The sequence below is a fragment of the Elgaria multicarinata genome, chromosome 7, assembly GCF_023053635.1.
Source record: "Elgaria multicarinata webbii isolate HBS135686 ecotype San Diego chromosome 7, rElgMul1.1.pri, whole genome shotgun sequence".
Taxonomy (NCBI): Eukaryota; Metazoa; Chordata; class Lepidosauria; order Squamata; family Anguidae; genus Elgaria; species Elgaria multicarinata.
In genome coordinates this window covers 114,308,473-114,314,900 of record NC_086177.1, presented here as the reverse complement: position 1 = coordinate 114,314,900, position 6,428 = coordinate 114,308,473, and the positions used below count along the sequence as shown (strand labels likewise).

Genomic DNA, 6,428 nt, shown 5'->3' with positions numbered 1-6,428 from the left:
CCTCAGATGCCTCTTTTTGCGTCTGCCAGGGTCCCTCCTTTTTATTTCATAATATTTTTTAAAAAATTAAAATGCTTGCGTGGTTGTTGTTTTTTAATGATAAATCCTGGCTTCTGAAAGGAACAACAAGCCAGGAACCTGGGTTTGGACAATATGGTAAACTTTCCATTTCTGGTTAGTGTAGCCACTCCTGCGGCCATTGTGTTACACACCAAAATAAGAACGGATACAGATCCAGCTTCTTGTTTCGTGCAGTCAGGGGCGAAGTGTATTCTCTGCCCAGAGCAGCTGTGATTCAAAGGTTTCGTGATATTTGTTTATCATAACTGGCAGATAAATTCACAGAGGAGAAATCTAACGCAGCCTTCCCCACCCTGGTGTCCTCCAGATATTTTGGGGTACGACTACCATAATCCCTGGTCGTTGTCCAAGCTGGCAAGGGATGATGGGAACTGAATCCTAAACAACTGGAGGACACAATGTTAGGGAAGGCTAGCCTTCTATAAACAACACCCTTTGCATCATTCTCAGACGAGTAAAATGCTCGGAGGTCCCCTTTTTATTAACAAACTTTTAGGAGAAAAGTTGACTGCATTTCTGAAGCGAAGAGAGATTTTTCGCTCTTCATAAAGCCTATCTTGTTGCGGAAATGCAAGGGCTAAACACAAAGCCTAGCAGGAACGAGTTTGCTCTTCTCGTAGAGGAAAGTTCAGAATGTTCTCTGCAATAAGAGTTCCTCTCTATTCAGCCCTGGTTAGGCCTCCTCGAGAGTATTGCGTCCAGTTCTGGGCTCCACAATTCAAGAAGGACGCAGACAAGCTGGAGCGTGTTCAGAGGAGGGCAACCAGGATGATCAGGGGTCTGGAAACAAAGCCCTATGAAGAGAGAAGGAAAGAACTGGGCCTGTTTAGCCTGGAGAAGAGAAGATGGAGGGGAGACGTGACAGCCCTCTTCAAATACTTAAAAGGTTGTCACACAGAGGAGGGCCAGGATCTCTACTTGATCCTCCCAGAGTGCAGGACACGGAATAAAGGGCTCAAGTTAAAGGAAGCCAGATTCCAGATGGACATCAGAAAAACTTCCTGACTGTTAGAGCAGTACGACAAGGGAACCAGTGACCTAGGGAGGTTGTGGGCCACACTGGAGGCCTTCAAGAGGCAGCTGGACAACCACCTGTCAGGGATGCTTTAGGGTGAATTCCTAAATTGAGCATGGGGTTGGACTAGATGGCCTTGTAGGCCCCTTCCAACTCTGCTATTCTATGATTCTATGAGTTAAAGCCCACCTTCTTCCACAAAGGCCCATTTGCGTACTTAGGTCTTTCGGGGGGGGGGGGGGAATACCTGCCAGAAAATACAGATGGATAAAGAATTAGCTTTCAGAGAGACACCACTTTGGAGCAATGCTAGAAGAAGCGGAGGGTCACAGGGCTGCGATGCTGACACCTTCCTGGAAGAAACCCTTTGGTAGACAGCCCAGCAGTTACACAAACCAAGCTTGGAAGTCACTGGGGGCTGACACCCTGTGGGGCTCTTACAACCACGCCTCTATCATAATGAAGGTCTGAAACAGCATTGGGGGGGGGGACGACTCTTGCTCGGTAAAGAATCCAGGCTCCCCGACAGCAGATGAATACTACGCACAGTGTCAAAACCATCATCTCCTCATCATAAAGCTGGGGTCTTCTGCATCGTCTTTTTCCTCCTCCTCGGAAGCGTCTTCGTCTTCCTCTTTGCTGGTCTGCTGCTTTGGGGACTGGTCAGAATCCGTGGCTGTAAAAGGCATATAAAATACATGGTGATGGTTACTCACTTGGGAGAATGCCTGGTTACATTCATGGAAGTTAGGTGGCAGCACTCTTCAAATACTTAAAAGATTGTCACACAGAGGAGGGGCCAGGATCTTTTCTATCCTCCCAGAATGCAGGACACAGAATAACGGGCTCAAGTTACAGGAAGCCAGATTCAAGCTGGACATCAGGAAAAACGTCCTGACTGTTTGAGCATTACGACAAAACATCAGGGGAAAAAAAATCCTCACTGTTAGAGCAGTATGACAATGGAGCCAATGACCTAGGGAGGTGGTGGGCTCTGCCACACTAGAGGCATTGAAGACGCAGCTGGAAAGCCACCTTTCAGGGATGCTTCAAGGTGGATTTCTGCATTGAGCAGGGAGTTGGACTCAATTATTATATTATTATTATTATTACTACATTTATAATACCACCCCATAGCCGAAGCTCTCTGGGCAGTTTTCAATGGCCTTCTAGGCCACTTCCAACTGGACCGTTCTATGATTCTAGGTGTGTTGACATCAATTAGCATCCAGATGGAACCTCCACATTCAGAGGCACGGTACCTCTGAGTATCAGCTGCCGGGAATAAAGGAAAGGGGAAGGTCACAATCTTTATGGTCTGCTTGTGAGCTCCCGGGGGGCACTTAAAAATCATTTATTCTTTGGTTTCCTTCAGCTAAGACAAGGCATTCCCCCCTTCCTTTTGATTCCCCACAAACAGACGGGGGAAATTTGATGCAGCAATGACCCTCCTACCTCCCTAACTTTATCACTGGGTGTTTAGGGCACTGTAGTTGAACAAGAACTTCCTATTTTAAGCATCAAGTACACTTTCCCCACTGTGGGCTGGGAAGTCTGCAGCCTCTTCTCAATCCTCCCAGAGTGCAGGACACGGAATAACGGGCTCAAGTTAAAGGAAGCCAGATTCCAGCTGGACATCAGGAAAACTTCCTGACTGTTAGAGCAGTACGACAACGGAACCAGTGACCTAGGGAGGTGGTGGGCTCTCCCACCCTAGAGGCCTTCTAGAGGCAGCTGGACAACCCTCTGTCAGGGATGCTTTAAACTGGATTCCTGTCTTGAGCAGGGGGTTGGACTCGATGGCCTTAGAGGCCCCTTCCAGCTCTGCTATTCTAGGATTCTATAAACCCAGGGCCACTTAGGCCTACCACAACACCAACTTGAACCTCAAGCTCTCAGGCTTAAGAGACTGATCCTCAGAAAAATTCAGTTTTTCTTCCATCAACCCTGAGATATTAAAGAATTACGGCTCCCTGCAACAGGGGCATCTGCTTCAGCTCACTTCGTCTAGGTCCACAGAGCTGCTGATCCTTCATGAAAGCGCTCTTTCCACTATTTCTTCCCCTTGTTAATTTAAGACACACAGGATCGCACCTTCAGTAGTTTCGTCAGGTCTTTGCATTTAAACGTGTTTTTAGCCACTTAACTTTTTTTTTTAGTGTTTTGATCTTTGTTGTGAAAGAGTCTTTTTGAAAAAGGTTTTAAGAGAGAAGGAGGAATTTCCTGGTGGAAACAGCTCAAGAAGACACTCACGTTACCTGCGTCCTCACTCTTTTGTTCAAGCTTACTCTTCTTTGCCAGCATTTTCTTCTCTTTCAATTTCTGGCTGTAAAGTAAGAAAAAAGACATCTCCTATTCTGAATGAACCAACTTCCCCTTTTCCTGCCATCTTGTGGATTCCATCACTCATCTTAGTGTTAACAGGAAAAGGCAACTGAACTGTGCAGATGTTGAAATGTAAACCTTAATGCCCCCAGAATGCAAACAATTTCATATAATAGTAGAGTCAGAAGAGGTCTAAAAGGCCGTTAAGTCCAACCCTTTGCAAACCGCCCAGAGAGCTTCGGCTATGGGGCGGTATATAAATGTAATAAAAAAAACAAGTAAATAAATAACCCCCCTGGCTCAATGCAGGAATCCATAGAATCATAGAATAGCAGAGTTGGAAGGGACCTACAAGGCCATCGAGTCCAACCCCCTGCTCAATGCAGGAATCCACCCTAAAGCATCCCTGACAGGTGGTTGTCCAGCTGCCTCTTGAAGGCCTCTAGTGTGGGAGAGCCCACAACCTCCCTAGGTAACTGGTTCCATTGTCGTACTGCTCTAACAGTCAGGAAGTTTTTCCTGATGTCCAGCCGGAATCTAGCTTCCTGTCACTTGAGCCCATTATTCCGTGTCCTGCACTCTGGGAGGATCGAGAAGAGATCCTGGCCCTCCTCTGTGTGACAACCTTTTAAGTATTTGAAGAGTGCTCTTGTGCCTCCCCTCAATCTTCTCTTCTTCGGGCTAAACAGACCCAGTTCTTTCTCCCTCTCCTCACAGGGCTCTGTTTCCAGACCCCTGATCATCCTGGTTGCCCTCCTCTGAACCCGCTCCAGCTTGTCTGCGTCCTTCTTGAATTGTGGAGCCCAGAACTGGATGCAATACTCTAGATGAGGTCTAACCAGGGCTGAATAGAGAGGAACCAGTACCTCACGTGATTTGGAAGCTATACTTCTATTAATGCAGCCCCAAATAGACAGCCATCTGTCAGGTATGCTTTAAGGTGGATTCCTGCATTGAGCAGGACTCGATGGCCTTATAGGCCCCTTCCAACTCTACTGTTCTGTGATTCTAAGAAAAAAGGGGATGGGAATATCACCTTTGCCTCTCCTGTTCCCCCAAGCCATTTCGGGGTTCACATATCCAGTGCTCAAACTATGTGGGGAGGGAGGGAGGGCCCTGAAATTCACAAAGTACCACACCACCACCACCCTCACCCCAGTAGCCTTCTAAAAATGTTAGTTGGGAGACAGCCCCCCACCCCTGCCCCAACACACGAGTAATTCAAGCACTGAACAACAGTTCTTGGCCCAATCAAGATACATTCCTGGAGAGAGAAAGAGAATGAGAACCATTTCAATCAAACCAGCGCTATTCGGCTGACACGCCACCTGCGCCCCTTCCTAGAGTCGGAAGACCTAAAGACGGTCGTGCATGCGCTGGTAACTTCGAGGCTCGACTTCTGCAATGCGCTCTACGTAGGGCTACCTTTGCGCCTAGTCCGGAAACTTCAACTAGTTCAAAATATGGCAGCCAGGTTGGTCACCGGTACACCTAGGGGGGACCGCATCACACCAGTCTTAAAATCCCTTCACTGGCTGCCGATTAGTTTCCGGGAGAAGTATAAAGTGTTGGTTATCACATTTAAAGCCCTAAATGGTTTGGGTCCAGGCTACCTGCGGGATCGCCTTCTCCCGTACAATCTGCCCAGCACACTCAGGTCCTCTGGGAAGAATCTACTCCAGCCAACCAAAACAAGGCTGACAACTATTACCCAAAGGACCTTTCCTTCTGCCACTCCCAGTTTGTGGAATGGCTTTCCGGGAGAGATTCATCAACTTAACAGTCTATTAGACTGATCTCTTCCGGCAGGCCTACCCAGCTGAATTTTAAGATGCCGTTTTTTAATGGTGTGCTGCTTTTAATGATGCACTGGTTTTAAACGTTTGAATTAGTTTTATGTATTTTATGGTGTTTGCATTTGTGTTGTACCCTACCTCGATCCAGAGGAAGAGACGGGTAACAAATAAAATAATAATAATAATAATAATAATAATAATAATAATAATAATAATAATTCAGGAGGGGCCAAATACCACAACTCAGTTGCCTCTCCCTACGAGGGCAGAGTAGCTCACAGAACGCCAAACGGTTGCCAAATGCACATCTGGACCTCACCGCTTCCGTCTGCGCTTGGCTGTCTGTACTTCTGCAGCTATCTTGTTCTCTGTGAGCTTCTTTAGATATTCCTCGTCCAGTTTTTGTTGCAATCAATTACAAGGAACATTTCAAACACAAGCCCAGGGTGGGGGATCTGAGGCTGCCATCACCATCCTGGGCCGAAGCCCCCAGAGGCAAGAGAAGGTTCCTTGATGGGGGAGTGAGGAGAGGAGAGAGACGCCATAGGCGGCGGGGTGGGGGGGAGGAACAGCAGCCACATCACTCCTTGTCACCTAGTTCTCTTGATCCTGAAAGAGGCAACTAAAAGGAAGGTCTTCTTTATGCAACTCATAAATCAATTGTGCAGAATCAGAGAACAGTGAAGTTGAAAGAGGCCTGAACTCATTACTTGATCTCTTGGTGTATGTTTTTAATGCTACCTGACAGATAGTTTTTGACTCAATGTAGAGGATCAGGCCCAACCATATATTTCCCCCCTCAACTCAAGGCACAATCCTATGCACGTTTAGCCAGGGGCATGCTGGGAGATGTGGGCCTTTTCTCTGGCTAAACAGGCATAGGGCTTGTGCCTTAAAGGTGCTTCAATATCTTGGGAGTCACCTACTTCAATCCAAACCCAGTTTGTTTAGGAGAGAAGAACATTCGACAAGAACATTTAGTATAGTTCCGGAGAACACAGAAGAACAAACAGTAGTAATATATAAGGCAATGGCTGTCAGCCAAGAAGTTTGAGGAAGCGCTATCTGACCTTCTCAGCCATGGCGTCCATAAAATCTTGCCTCTGGTACTCTCGCCATCGAAGGTGCCTGTAGACGTGGAATTCCCCACTGCCAGCACCAGCACTGGAACCTACCAGGAAAAGGGACCAGTGTTTAGTGACAGAAAACAT

General features: G+C 47.1%; 1 long non-coding RNA gene across 3 annotated transcripts; it reads right to left on the bottom strand.

Moving 5' to 3' along the window:
• Window positions 1-1,589: 1,589 nt before the first annotated feature.
• Window positions 1,590-5,581, bottom strand: LOC134401199 (uncharacterized). 3 transcript variants are annotated; one of them, XR_010025642.1, is made up of 3 exons: window positions 5,537-5,581; window positions 3,355-3,422; window positions 1,590-1,772 (listed from the first exon to the last, which is right to left on the bottom strand). It is a non-coding gene; the product is annotated as an uncharacterized LOC134401199 (long non-coding RNA). The 3 variants fall into 3 exon arrangements; XR_010025641.1 differs by having other exon boundaries at window positions 5,497-5,570; XR_010025643.1 differs by lacking the exon at window positions 5,537-5,581 and adding an exon at window positions 5,455-5,517.
• Window positions 5,582-6,428: the final 847 nt, after the last annotated feature.